General features: G+C 39.2%; 1 protein-coding gene and 1 long non-coding RNA gene across 3 annotated transcripts in view; one reads left to right on the top strand and one right to left on the bottom strand.

Moving 5' to 3' along the window:
- Window positions 1-15,484, top strand: part of SCFD2 (sec1 family domain containing 2) — a 195,733-nt gene that overhangs the window by 130,431 nt on the left and 49,818 nt on the right.
- Window positions 1,357-15,476, bottom strand: LOC109144954. Of its 2 annotated transcripts, none has more exons than XR_005601765.1 (3): window positions 15,288-15,476; window positions 13,832-14,097; window positions 1,357-3,101 (listed from the first exon to the last, which is right to left on the bottom strand). It is a non-coding gene; the product is annotated as an uncharacterized LOC109144954 (long non-coding RNA). The 2 variants fall into 2 exon arrangements; XR_005601766.1 differs by lacking the exon at window positions 15,288-15,476 and adding an exon at window positions 14,562-15,236.

Consider the following 15,484-nt stretch of genomic DNA (forward strand, 5'->3'; position numbering starts at 1 on the left):
CAACATACCTTCTTCAGACAGCATTTACCCAAAGTTTTCTTATATCTGCCCATAGTTATTTCTGTTATGGTTGTTTGTAGGTTAACCTTCAGTCAGCTGGACATTTGACTAACAGATACAGCCATGGGCCTGATTTGGCAAAAGCCTGGTTATTATATTGGGCTAGTTTATTACAATGCTAGAAGGCATTAAGATGCCCTCTGTCAGGAGGAAGGGTGCAATACAGGCATATAAAGTGAATAAAAACTCATTGTGTTCTGAGAAGATTTTATATATATATATATATATATATATCATGAAAAGGATGACTTCTAAAAATCAGTTGATAGAGGAAATAACTTGCCACAACTGTATGTTTTTATAATAAGTTGAGCAGCATCTCAGGTCTGTTACTACTGAAAATAAGTAATCAAAAGGACTTTGTGAAAAGCCGTGTAGCAAGAGAATAATTAAACCTTTTAATTACCATTTGTTTGATTGTGTTGTGCAGTTTTTAGGAAACTTTCTATTTCTTTTTGTATCTTTAACAGTAAATCTTAGCTATTTTTAACAACTGAGCATCTCAGTAAATAGAACAACATTTTCATAGCAATGTATGGAAGATGTATATAATGTGCAAAAACCTTTCTAGAATGTAGGAAACAAATGCTTAAATACAGCTTAAAAGTGAAAAATAAAAAAAAAAGAAAATAAGCTTTGCAAGCAAAACCTGTATGGAAATAGCAGAAGGTACTTTTGAAAATCCACTTGTCACCTTTTTTGTCCTGCAAAGATGATAAAACTAATGGCATTTCACACACTAATGGAAGGAAACAAAGTAGAACTTTCAGCTGATAAGATGAGAAGAATTTTGCTAAAGCTTCAGTAGAAAGTGCAGAATCTAAAGCCTAACAGGGTTAGGAGTTTAAACTAAATCCATTTGAAAATAGTGTAGTCCTGCTCACAAATATCTGAAATACTAACAAAAGATGGAATAGTCAGTGTTTTTTACTTTCATAGCATTAAAAAAATGTTGAAATTCAAGACATTTCTTGACAACAAAACATTTCTTGTTTTGTTGACTAAGGGAGAATATGTTTATTTGTACTAAATATGAATTATTGGGAGTTTTGAGAGGAGAATTATGAAGACAAAATACTTCAGAAAACTTCCACACATTATGAACATTGCAAAAGAATGGATGCTGATTAAGTGCTCCTCTACAGACCGTGATTGTATTCATAGAGAAGACATTTAGAGATTAATTTTGACACCTTTTGCATCATTCTTCCTGGGCACCACTCAGACATACCATGGCAGGACCTGCTCAGCCATGGAGAGGCACACCACAGTAGTGAGAATGATGTTGAAGGACATGACTGGATAAAAGGAACTTCTTAGATGCCACAAGTTCTTTTCACAGGTTGGTATTGTGATACAAAGTCACACATCTCCTGCTGAGATTTGACATGTTTGAAAAGATCACCTGATGTCAAAGTTTATGAAGACAGCTTGTCTCTGGCTGTTGGTGCTGTTTAAATTTATGTTTTTGTGTACATTTATAATTACATTAAACTTTATTTTCAGATGGATATGAGAGCTGTTGTTATGGTCAGATGTCTTCTGAGTCCCTTATTTAAGTCTAGGTTTGTCCTTAATTAAGCATCAACTTCAGTTGAGCTTCAGTAATTTCAAATAGTAGGAACCCATCCACCTGCAGATTCCCCGAGGGTTGTAGTGATGCCTGTCCCTAACTCTCCCCTGACCTGTCTCATGACTCAGCCCATTCTCAAAGCAATTCACCATTGTGTTGGCTTGTCCTTAATTTCTCAACGGTAAAAAAGACATTTTCCTCTTTCCTAGATTTCCTTCAGCTGGCAGGCTTTCCATTTGTTTTGCAGCCCCAGCTTGAAATGATTTTATATTCAGCAGAGAATTGGCAGCACTATTGGCTGGACGAAGTCACTGTGATCTTCCTTCCAGTGCTGCACTGGATGAATGCTGGAAAGTTAATCCATGTACCTGAACTGGAAATGCTTCGTTTCATTGACCTGCTCCTTATTACTTGTAAAGCAGTAAGTTAGAAGATAGGTTTAAATTACAGAAAGCAAGCTTAGAAACAGCCTTTATTCAAAGAGAGGTGTATCATTTTGATCACAGTGTGAAACTGTACAATAGCTGATTGGGCAGGCACAGATAGCAGCTGGCAGGAGGTGGGAATCAAAATGCACATCCAGATTCAGCACTGAGGCTGTGCCAAGCATAATTTTGTTGAGACCTGTAGGAAGAGAGAATTGTGTGGGGCAATGAAGGTCAAGCCTCCTTTCTTTATTGCAGGAGTGCGGAGTGTTTCAGACAAGCAATTCACTTTATCAGAATGAAAATACTAGCTGACTGCATGGTACCCTGCTACCTTTGACTCAGGTACTTGAGTTTCTATGCATTGGAGACTTTTCAGGATATGTTACTTAGTAAACTAAAATCTCCATGATTTCAGCGGCTAAGTCGTACAGATTCAGACTCTTAGTTTTCAGGGGATTGACCTAAAAGATACCTCAAAATGGGTCCTTGGAGTTCTGAAGTTTATTTTTATTTCTGCACAGCTGGTGTACATGTGTTTCTTTAAGACCACATGTTAGAAGTTTTATGAAACACTAAAAAATACCCTGTACACTCTATGGATTTGCTTAGCAAGTCTTAGTATCTTTATTAGTTCAAAAACTAAAAATATTATTTTACTTAATTTTTCATAATAAGTTGGCCCATATTTCTTGGGTTTTTTTATGGAAAAGCAGTTAAGTAATCTGAAAAAAGAGTTTATAGGTACTAGACTACAATTTGTATCCCTTCAAGGTTTAGAACAACAAGCTTGTGTGTTGTAGAGTTTGTTTTACTTTGTTTTCTAAAAGGCCTAGAAACAATAATTGAAATCCTAAATCTGCTAAAGCTGGTGGAAAATTCTTGGGAATGAGATTTCTTAGGAGTAAAAATTCTTTATTCCATGCCTGTATGATATGCTGCTAGTCATCAGCTTCGACTGACTGCAGGGAGTTGGAATAGCATTCCTAGTGGAAACTTGGATAGCCACATGACTGCAGAAGCAAGTCGTGAAGGTGGACATCCTAAAAGGAAAGGAAAGGAAAAACCAATCAACTGAAGATGTAAACAGGTACTAGCAAAGACTCCTGGCACAGGCTTAGGCAGTGCAGATGTAACTACCTCAGTGTTTCCCAACAGTGGATCCTTTAGCATAATTGCCTTCAAATAAGTTTTGACTGAAGGTCATCTATGGTGTATTTGGTCCATGCAGTCCTACTCTGTGAATAAGGATTTTTTTTGTGGATGTGCATTTCAAAATGCTTAAGATGAAACTTGCCCTGCTTCTGAAGCTGTCTGCTAGCTATTTCCTGTGATAGATTAACCAGTTTTGGTATCTCAGAGGTAAGACCTCAGATGTACACAGATGTTTTCCTGAAAAAAATGTATTCCTTTAGATGCAGAACTGTGTGTGTTGGTAATGCTAAGTTAAGCACTCCATGGTCTGCATTTCGGTTTCTTATAGTTAAATGTAAGCCAAATCTTGCAGCAAGGCTGGTTTTGGAGAAATCAAGAATAATTTGGAATAATTCACATCAAGAGTTGTCTTTCATTAATTAAGCAGCTTGATTACTGATGCTCTGATGTATTGGACACCAGCTTATCCATCAGTGCTTGAGAGGCTCCCTGTAGCATCTTTGCCTTTTGCTTCACTGCTCATTAGGCACCATTTCTAGGGGAGCCTAGGCAATCACAGATTCCTAAAGCCCCAGGACATTGTGAGAAGGGGACTCTGTCTTCCCTCTCAGTAAATGCCAGCCTTGCACAGCTATTGCAATCAACTTCCAGCTGGCATACCAGGGACCAGATCTGTTCATTGATCTCAGCTGTCTTGCTCTGCTCCGTCGATCCCCTGGTGGTTTACTAACTGTAAACTTTTCTTATTTGGGGATGCACACCATCTTTGCTTTGATACAGCAATGAATATATACATAAAAATATATGTACGTCTATTACTGTATATCTTCCAACCACGGAAATACCATATATGACATTTATAGTCATGTATAAAATAAGGAATGTTTACAGATTATTAAAAAATGAAGGACTTAAGGATAAAGAAGTTGCAGGAATGATGGAACTCTCTTCAAATCAAGAATTATAAACTACAATAAATCTTACATTCAGATATAACTACCCTTGAAAGTAATCTGAACGTTTAAACAGAAGCAGTCTTAACTCCCTTTGTTAATAGCATGAAGTAAGAATGTGAGGGGAAAGTCCTTAAAAAGAGGTTTACATTTACCTGGATTGCAAATGCTTTAAATGCAATCAAAAGCGTATCATGGAATAAGAGTAGGTGCGAGTACAGTTGTCTGTGTGCTTAACTGTGCAAGTGTTACCTGGTATGTCTGCATTTCTTTTAAGTATAACTGTATAGTATAGCCTATACCTAAATAACCTTAAATATAACTCTGATTGGATTCTACTTCTAATCTGTTCTCTTTTGCCAAGTTTGTAAAATGTCTGTTAACAAATCAAATGAGATCTCAGAAGGGGAGTGCACAGCTTTAGCATAAAGCGAGGGCTGGAAGGAAAGTATTTTTGTAATTTGTAAAGGAAATATTACAGCTATGTGTCCAAATTTACAGAAACAATTGAGCACTCAGAATTTTCTGCCATTTCTTTGCATCCCAAGGCAACCATTTGTGAGCCAACTATCATAATCAAATAGATAAAAAGCATATAGGACACACTAATAGCTTTCACGATTTTATTTTTGTTTTGTTACTTTTTAATTTCACTGATATTTTTAATGTTTTTTTAACTAGGATATCTGCATGAACAGACTAGAATTTGGTCAGTGTAACTTGCACATGAGACTTTCAGAAAGGAGGAGAGCCTGAAGGAGATTTAGCCTGAAGGTTTATTTTACAATAGAGATTGAAATTCTAGAAAATCCTTTCCATGAAAATGCAAAAACTTTTCAGTGCAATCAAATAAAATATTTTTGTTTGGGGAAAAAGAAAATAAAAAACGAAGCAAAATTCCAAACTATTTTACTGGGTGTATTTGACATCCCCTGTGTAAAATGATCTGGTTCTGATCATGGTCATGAAATGTGAGGTCTGATTGCAACAGTTCTTGACCCAGACACAAACGAACAGTGCTTCTCACTTTAATTTAATTTTGGTCTATGGTTGGAGCACCACCTCCACTAGGGATTATAACTGTGGGCTTTTTACAAACATGCAAAGGGAAACAGCACAGCTGCAGAGCCTCCAAAGGCATAGACCATGTTGAGTCTTTGACTGCTTTTCTCCTTATCACCTTAAATCTACAATGGACAAGACCAGTAGCTGATTACTTGCTGTCATTCTCAGCCTCACCAAACTGAAAAGTGAAGCTGTGTACGTGTTCTTAAAATAAACTCAAGATTTTTTAAAATTATGGTCTTAAAAAGTGAGTTCTCTAAGCTATATGGACAGGAGCATACATAAAAGTTCCTCACGAAAAGGGGAAAGCAGCATCTGAAGAGCAAAAACTATTGTGCGTCCATGTCAAACTCCATAAATTGCTGGTGGAATATGATAGCTGGGACCTGCTCATGCTCCCATCCATCCCATGCAAGGGGTAGTTTTCCTTCTCTGAGAGCCAAGTTTGTCCCTAAGGAGTATCCAAGCAGTCATCACATGTCTTAGCTGCTTCAGACTTGGCTCTTAAGCAATGATTAAAGCCAGAAATTGTTGATACCATTTTCCTTCTTTGCCTGTTTCCCTGTTTCTCATCTTGAGTTTTATATTTGATTCCCCAATATCCCTGTGTCCCAAAGTGTGATCCTTCACCTTGTTTTGTGCACAGACATTAGCTCTTCAAAATACGAGCTTATTTTTCCTGAGTTTGTATTGGGCTTTGTACCCAGAAACTTGAGAATCTGTCAGCTGCCTGAAGCTGAACAAATGTAATTTTTGGCTCCTTTCTGGGGCCCATTTTCCTTTCCTAATTTCTCCGTCTTTTCTGGCTGCTTAAGCAGCAGACCCAGATGCTTAAGGCTGTTTTTAGCCACCCTGCCTGGGCAGCCTCTCTTGTGCCATGCAAGCCTTCTCATGCCTGCAAGCTTTGTCTGCCACATACAAGCTCATTAGGAAGGTGATGATATTAGTCTCTCCTCTCACCTGAATTCAAGCTTGAACTACAGAGTTGTCCTGCCATCCTTCCCCACAGGAGGAGAAGTCTGTTCATGACCCCAGAGTGGCAGGAATCAGGCTTTGCAGCCAGCCCAAAGGCACAGCCAGAACAGCAGTGTTCCTCACTCCCCACCATGGGCAGGCTGGGCATTTTCTCCTAGGAGGTGCCACAATTTCTCTTCTCCCTCCATCACTTAACTAGGCCAGAGGCATATTTTTAACTAACCCACTGCCAGCATATTTGCTCTGGTAGTTTTGTTTCTCATTCTGGGCTGTCCTTCCTCCAACTCAGCTCTCCCACCTTTTCTTCTCTGTTGCTTTCTGGTGGTTGCCCTGCAGAGCTTACACTGCCTGTACAGTTCAGCTGCAGCTGTTTGTGGAGTCTGGCTTTGCTGGTCATAGCTTTTGCGTAATGAAAAATATAGCCCAAATCTTCCTCTTGCCCTGCCTTTGGTAAATATATGACCATTTGAGAAGGTAACCTTGCTGATGACTCAAAGTTTGTGAAAAATAAGAGGGGCAAATGCAACAGAATCCATGAGTGATTTGAGGAAATTGCCGCTGGTATTTGCTTGTGTCTGGCAGACCCTGAAAACAGCAGGTTTCTATCTGCGGTTGTTTATTCTGTGCTATAAGTCCTTACTAAATAGCAATCTATTCCCAGGCTGTTCTATCCGAGTGCCTCACAGAAACTGAGGCAGTGTGAACGAGGTGCAAAACACATTTCAGGTGCTGGTGTTTTGGCAGTCAGGGTTAGTTTGTAGTTTGAGTTTTCCACGTTGGGCGAATATGTAGGATGGAAATGAAGGGTTTGAATTCCATCCTGCTGGTGAGTGAGTGCTGGCATCTCTCTGTCTTTCCTGCCGGGTATGTCCTGTCCTGTCTTTCACTCTGGCATGGCTTTTACAGCTGCAGCCGACTGCTCATCTTCCTCTCAGTCTTCCTCTGCTCCTGATGTAGGCTAATCAGCAGCAGCTCTGTGGGACCACCGCAAGGAAGGACTTTGCAGACAAAACCCAGCATCTTGGAACTGTATAAGGGAGAGGCTGCACAGACTGCTGCATTTTGAGCTGATTGGTGCTCTTGCCTTATTTCAGAGACCCCACTCCTTCCCAGTTCCTAACTTAAGTATTTCTATTCCAAACTGTCCTTTGGTAAGTTTTGAATTGTTTTCCAGCAGTAGATGGTTATCTTCACACTTCCTATCTTTCAGCTTTCTCCAGTGTTTGGAGTGAGACCTTACCATAAAGTGATTACCTTCAAAAGTTTCTCAGAACAGAATTGCTTACCTGTAATCTCATTGAAATCTAAGTCATAGTTGTTGAAAACGATTGCAAACCTATAGTGTCACAACAGAGGTGCGCAACACTTTGGGGTAAAACTTCTGTTCCCTGAGTGGTGTTAGGAGATATTTACTAGCTCTAAGCTCAAAAAACATCTTTTATTTTGCTTCTTTTATTGTGAAGCACTTTCAGACTACTTTTCTTCCTTTTTATTTTTCTCCCAGAAGACCATTGACTGTTCGGAGCCACAGTATGGGAGGAATAGCTCATTTCACATTATTATCAAAACAACAAAATTATAGGAATGTTTTCAGTAGCCAGCAAAACTTCTTTTAAACCCAAAAATCCAAACTCTCATGAAGATCCTTGTTTTTTTATGGGAATGTCCTCTCAGCCTTTCGTACCCTGAGATCCTGGCATTCAGTTGTTTGGACAGGATTGTCCTGCTCTGTAATGGGTTCCAGCTGCTGTCTTGGCATCGTTGCTCAGGAGGTGTTGCTGAGTTCCTATCTAGGTCTCTCTCAAGCCAAGAGCCCTTGCAGGAGAGCAGGCAATCCATTGCATCTCTTGGCAATGAGGTCTTTCTTTTAGCAATAAAAGACTGTGATGATTTACATAAAGTGAAAGAAACTGCACTTTTGAAGGAAACGAACTGTATTGTGTGAGGTTTTTTCTGCGGAAGGAGCAAAATATTACACAATGAGCATTCTTTTACTGTTCTTCTGTAAGAAATGAGAAACAAATTATGGAGGGTTTTTTTTCAGCTGTGCTGAACAGAAGTTGAAATAGAAGCCTAGTCTGTCTTTGTTGAGAGCTTCAGAGCACAGCTCTCCTCCTCAGAACAGGTCACTGTAGATGCACCCTCACAGTTTTGTGCTGGGAATATCGTATTTGCACACACACCTCAGTTTGCCATGTGTTCCTAATGTAAAAGCAGGCAATTAAAACAACATCCTTATCAAAACATTCATGCAGTGATGCATTGCTTTGGAAGGAAATTCCTATGCTATTCTCCAACACATGTCAAAAAGTTAAAACCCATGATTTTGAAAGGGAAATAGGTTTGGGGTTTTTTTCTGTGGGTTTGGGGTTTTTTTCTCTCTCCCCTTGCACTGATATTTTAAGGTTAAATGCTGAACCCAGTTATGAAAGATAGTTCTATTTTAAAAATATCACCGGGTTTATATTAAGGTAATTTCTAAGTTAATGACAGTAAAATCTGCATTTTTCTAGTGGGATATTCTTATATATAGAATTAACTATAATAAAAATATCAACGAAAATAAACCTACTATGTAGTAAGTTTATTTTGTAAAATGGAAGGTTTTCTTTTCCCTGCCAACCAATACTGTTGAACACCAGCTCAGCATTTCTGAATGCTGTTGTTTCACCTGTATAATTTCTTCATCAACAAAGAGGCATTTTGCTTTTTTTCGGAATTCAGACTCACTGGTCACAGAAGAGAATGAGACCTTATATGGAGACAGGTGATTTATCCACACATCATGAGAACCCACCCAAATGGAAGCAGTGCCGTGCAAGGTTTGTCACACTTATCTGCTGGTCCTGCTGAAAGTTTTTGCAATGTCTGTTGCCTTGTGTATTTGGAGAAACCTGAGGTCAGCACAGATGCCACTTGTTGGTTTAATGTCTGGGCACCAACAGTGGAGACAGCTGCTTAAAGCAAACAGGCCAACTGGGAACAACTGCTGGTGTCTCCTCAGATTAGACGTGCTGTTGGTGCTCACTTACGGTAGGGAAGGCTCTTGTTGAGCGCTGTTGTAGAGGGTTTGGGTTGGATGGAGGCTGGTCACTTCTGCCTGGCCTGGCAAGCATACGCCATCCTGCCTCATCAGAGGTCTCTCCTGCTTGCTCAGCAAGGTAGTGTCAGTTGGGGGAGGCTTTGGAGACTGCTCTGTTTAGCTTCTGCACAGGTCATCACATTCAAACAGTAATTAGCAATGTGGCGGAACTAACGCAGGCAATGTGGGAACAATGCCGTGGCTCAGCTACTGAAAAAATGCTACTACCCTTTTAAATTAAATCAGTGTCTTGGGAAAGTTACTGACTTGTCTCTTCCTCCCCTGCCTTTGCTGTTTTGTCCCTTCCACCCCCACTGAAATATTTCTAGGCTGAGTTTCAGCAAAGGCTGCAAGTAAGAGCATTTTTCTGTGATACAGACACAATTGATTATGGATGTTCAGTGGTAATTATATTAATGTACTGGAAGTGAAACATTCTACTCCATTTTCAGCTTTGTTATCAGTGATTATGATTTTTATGGGATAGTATTTCTGTACTATTAGCAGCACTGTATATGCAATTGAAAACTAGATTGAGTAAATTATGGCCAAACACCAGCAGTCCAAAGGCTAATTTGATTGTACAAGTATAGTCCCACAGTTATGTATGAACATATGCTCTACGTACTTATTAATGAGCAAGGTTAGACTGGCATGAGCTGTGCTGTATTTTCTGAGTGTTCTTCAAGAGTTTATATATGATCTTTGGTACAGATAATGCAGAGATCCGTTTTCAGGAAAGACCTATTTAAGCATAAAGAAAATAGTAGGATGCAAATTGTTAGCTGTAATCTTGATTGTGTTTCAGCTAATGGAGGGGCTGAGTGGGATCTGAAAGGGTGCCAGTTGTTGGCATCACCCTCAGGTCTGTGTGTATTTGGGAAAGGCACAAGTAAGGGAACCCATGAACCCAAAGCATTTGCAAGCTGTAGTCAGCTGAACTGTTGCAAGGGAGTACTCCAGGGAACCTCGTTTGTACATTTTTATTTCAGTGCAACTGGCTATAGCTTGAGAAAAGGCTCCTTCAAGGCACCCGCCTTTCCAAAACCATGCTGATTGGATCAACTCTGTCATTGTGACAAAGGACCTAGGCAGCTAATGCAGGGTGAAATGGAGCTCTTCAGATTTAGGGCATTTTCCTCTTATTGCTTGCTGTAGGATAACTGTACTGGATTAAAGCCCAGTTCTCTTTGTGCCTCACAGTTCTCTTTGCGTCGTTTCAGACTTTCTTCATTATACCTGATTTACTGTGTTATTACATTATTGTAGCTTGGCATACTTAAATCCAGTTTAGTGTTCACACAGTTCATTCAGTCTGTGCATCTCATAGTAGGCTTTAAATTTGGTGGGCTTATTTAACAGCCATGCTGTGGCAGAATCCAGGTGTCCTGGCAATTAATTTTGATGATCTAACAAAGAAACTCATAAAAATAAAGACAAATTATACTCTTTTTGCCTAGGAGTAGTAGCTTCATGAGTTAAAACTCCGCAGATTTTCACAAGCTGTGGCCCCACTCCAGCGTTGAATCCAGATGTGAGGTGTGTGCCCAAGAGGTAAAATTAAACTTGTTTGCTGAACCAGTTCTCCTTGAAAGTGTCCTCAAGGGATTGAACTACAAATGCTTCAGGGGAATATTGGTTTTCGGATACCAGTGCTCCACAAACATTCTAATATAACCAGAAATACTAATAAAAAAATGCAATTGGACATATTCTAGAATATCTGAGGAATAATTTTTAATAAATCTAGCCTTCTCTTTCGTGGCAGAAAAGGGTCAGCTGGTGGTTATCACCGGGACTGGCTTTCTGTGTTGCAAAGGAACACTTGCCCCGTTGTTCCCTCTTACGTTGAGTAGGTTATGGATTGCTATGGGGTTTAGTGAAACCTAAGGCTGACATTTTCACACAAGCTTTCCTTCATTTTTTAACATTTTGAGATGCTTAGCATCAGTGTGGCATGCATATAAGAGGAAGGCGTTGCAAGTGTTGGCAAGCATTGTTTTGAAAATCCCTTGAAGGGGTGTGAATATACTCATTCTAAACTCCACCTCCATATCTTTGAGCAAAGATCACTGGCATGGGTTGTGTTTTGTGATACAAGTCTGTTCAGTGTTTTTGAGAAATGTGAAAGGGAGGAAATTGTGTCTCCTTTGTGCCTGACAGTCCAAGGCAGGTGGTATGTGTTAGCTGTGGATAGGTGGCTTTCTGCTGGGGCAGGGGTGCGGCTAATTTAATTTGGGAGAAGAGGCGTCAGCTAGAAAGCAAGCAGTTCTATATACTACCTCTGTTGTTATTGCCAGTTCAACTTAATTCAATTCTGATAACGTGGAGAGATCTCTCTGTACAACATCTTTCACCCGTATGGGCTAGTCTGGCAGCTCCCACAACCCAAAGAGGCATCTGGCACTATCTGTCATCTTGTTCATGAGGCTCAGACAGTGTTTTATCCAGAATCGTGTAGGAGCCTCGGTTTATACATTACCTGAAAGTAGATCTTGTAAGTCTGCGGTGACCTTGCTTGTACCATGGCTCTGTGCTGGCCTTTAGCCATGTCATCATGGAGAATTTTGGCCCATGACACTTTCCAACAATTTGAGGTATACAGACATCATAGAGAGCAGCTTCCCTTATTTCTTCAATGCAGCTGCTTCTGCGTTTTTGTGTTCATGTGAAGAGGGGAATAAAATATGGCTGTAGAAAAACACTGTTGAGATTGTCCACTCCCTTGCTCATCTCTGTCAGCAAATAGATCATTTGTCAAAGGAAAAGGAGAGTCTCAATTCTGCTCTTTTAGCTGAGAAGTTCAAATCCAGACAAAGAGATTGAGAAATCTTCTGTGCAAACAAAAAGCTGCGCATGATTTAAAGTACAATTTTCCTGTTGGGAGGAATGTTCAAGATCTAAAGAACAACTTGCTTGTTGGGAGAAATGCCTCAAATATTTTAGACCAAGGCAAGACTTTGGGTTTTTATGTGCTTTAAAAATTTTATATTCTTCCAAAGTATCCTTTTTTCTGATGTACTCACTACGTACCAAGCTATTTCTAAAAGACATGGTCTATGTATGACACCCTATTCTCTTAATATGTGATCCAAAAATGTTCCTATTTTTGAATTAGTGAAATCATATTAATTTCCATGACAACTGACTAATGTTGCAAACAAAGGATTAATTGTTTTGTTGTGGCATGAAGCAGAGGGGGAATTTAGATCACATGAGGGAAAAGTGAAGTGCCTATACAAATGCAAACATACTGTAATTGCAAAAGCAGAATAACAAAGGAAGAGCTAAATATGTATTTCTTTAACTAAATCTTCAAATTCGTCAAGCTTGTTTTAGTGTTACAAGTTGCTTTCTGGGGAAGATGTACAAGAATATTAGTTAATTCCTTGTGTAAGGCTGAAGAGCTTATCTCAGTCACTGGTCAAGCATCCAAACTGCAACTGGCCAAACATCTGCAGGCAGACAAAGGCAGCTGTCCTTCATGACGCTGGAGAAACCCACACATCTTGTGCTGGGTCTTTAACGTCGGCGGGAACGAAAAAATCAATTCCCTCCAGAAATCCCAGCATATTCTTATTTGTTAACACACAGTGCCTTCTTGTGGGCAGTGGGGCTTATTGCCGGATGGAAGCCTTGTCATGGCAGCTCCTTCTTCCCTCCTGCCCCTTTCTAACTCAAGACAACTCGGGTAAGAAACCCAAGGAATGTAAAACATGTGGGTTTAGATACAGAAATTGCAAACGCATGTGGAGCCATCCAGTTTGCTGTACATCACAACTTTCCATTAATGAAAGCTCTCTTTTGAAGTCTCTAGAAATGGGATGAACGTAGGGTTTGACTTTCACAGTGCTAAGAAACATTTTTCTTTTTTGATTTGATATTGTTCAAAAAAAAGATGCAATCTCACACAAAAATAGATGTAGCAATAACTTGTCAGACATTTTCTTATTATCTTCCTTCTTTGCAAGAAGGTTTTTCTCTTTCTTTCAAATTCAGACACATATGCATACATGCACATGGATGCCAGATGCTCAGGCGCACACATGTACTGGGCTGGGTGGATGGGACAGTAAATCATTTTTGGCATTTCTGATTTCCCTTTTCTGCTTAGGGAATTACCTGACTGTGCAGGGTACCTTGAACACCTCTGGACATCAAGCCCTTTAGCAAGCTGAGGCTGCAGCCCTGCAGCGCCTATCCTTCCCCACAGTCTTCCACCTCCCACTCCTCAAGGGCTCTCCAGGCGAATGTATTCATAAGCCTCTCTTCTCCCCACAACCAAGTTGATGTAAACTTGGAGATTTCAGTTGCTGCAGCACTGCTGTTAAGCCCAAAGCAAAGGGCCAGATCTGATAAGTAAGCAGGCTGGCTGTAGGCGTGGGGGCATGTTGCAGTGGACGCTGACCGAGGAACGGGGGGGGGGCTCATTTCTAAGTGGAAGGAAGGCACCCAGAATGCAAAGCCATATCACTGCTTTTCTTGTAATTGTTGCATTCTTTTTGTCACATGTTTATAGGAAATACAATAACTGGGTACTTACCCTTCAGCAGATTTTAAATGTTTGCGAGACTAAACTGCAAATGTGTTTATTGCTGAGATGAGGCTTACATTTGAAACCAGTTCCTGAATTTGCAGCTTCTTTCATGCAGCCAGTATCAGTCCAAGTGTGGTGGAGTTGAGTCTAGTGAAGGCCCCTTCCTGTCATAAATAAGATTACTTTCATTTCACTTGTGGAGTGTGTTATTCCTCAGAGTAATGAATTTCCTCTGTGCCTTTGAGCACATAAACATGGTTTTCATTAGGTTTCTATTAAAAAAAAAAAAAAAAGCAGAGTGAAATTAATAAGAGAACTATTAACTCCATAAATGCAGATCTATTTTCACTGTATAACCATGTTGGAAGTAAACAGCTTCTTCGCTGAAGAATGCAAATTGAAGAAAATGAAACAATTCTGCAAACCTGAATTCTGCTATGAGAGAACAAAAGTACTGGAAAATCTGACTGTTAAAAACTAGTTTCGGGAGGAAAAATAGACTATCAGATTAAATGTAGACAGACAAATAGCTTCAGGCTTTTTACTTAATAAGTAACGTATGTGATAATAATAGTTTTAAGCCATATATTCAGAATTAGTATTGCAGCCAAGGGTTTGAGCATGGCTTTTTTTTCTGTCTTTTACCAGATATGTCCCTACAGTTGCAGAAAGAGGAATAGCAACATTTGCAAATATTTTGCTGTTGGACCCCGTAACTCATAAAATTTTCATGTACCGTTTGTATTTGTGGCCTGAGATCTCTGTCAAGTGGTGAATCCATAGAGCATCATTGTGGTTTACTTTTTTCATAGCTGCCAGCATTTTAAACAGAAAACCAAAAATCACTGTGCATGTGGAGCCAGGCATTTGCAGAAATACGGACCTTAAACTGCTGACGTCTTGTTGCACCTCACAGTCCAAAGTATATCATAAAATGATAGAAATTAGAAGTTAGAATACATGCTCTTTGCACTCATCTAATATATTATTTTATATAAAAAATATAAAACTGAGATCACTTTATCACTAAGATCCTGTGCAATAGATTTAACTTTCTCAAAATGAAGTTGCTAGATTTGAGTAGAAATTAAACTTCAGTATCAAAAACTACAGCTTGGCAACTAATTAAATTTCAAAACATCATCGGCCCACTAAATGTAATGTTATATTGTTCTGTAGGCTGTTTTAAGCTTTGTTTTAACAGAAAATAAAAATTCTGGAATTCTTTACACATAGTTACCATTTCCATTCTGCTTAGGCAAATTCAATGTGAACAACAAAAAGGCATGACATAGTAATTTTTATTCTTGATGTTAATCAAGACATTTTGCTTGAACACAGGAATACAAATGTTCCTTTCATATATCAACTCACTGCTTTTTAAAATAAATTATTATGTTCTTAATTTTTCTTCTCACTATTTATTTCTTAATAATTCTATAAGGAAAAGTACTGATTTTACCTGAGAGTCATTTTTAGTCTGATGCCAAGCCTTTTAATTATTCTTCCCTGCTATCATGCAAGTTTTGCCATTCTGTTACTGTTAACAGTGCAGATGTTTACCATTTTAAATAGTAAGGATGAAGTTGTTTAAACAGCCAGTCTCATTTATGGGTGATCATTTCTGTTGAAACCTAACAACAGAAAAAGAGAAGTCTT

This window comes from Corvus cornix, chromosome 4 (genome assembly GCF_000738735.6).
Source record: "Corvus cornix cornix isolate S_Up_H32 chromosome 4, ASM73873v5, whole genome shotgun sequence".
NCBI lineage: Eukaryota > Metazoa > Chordata > Aves > Passeriformes > Corvidae > Corvus > Corvus cornix.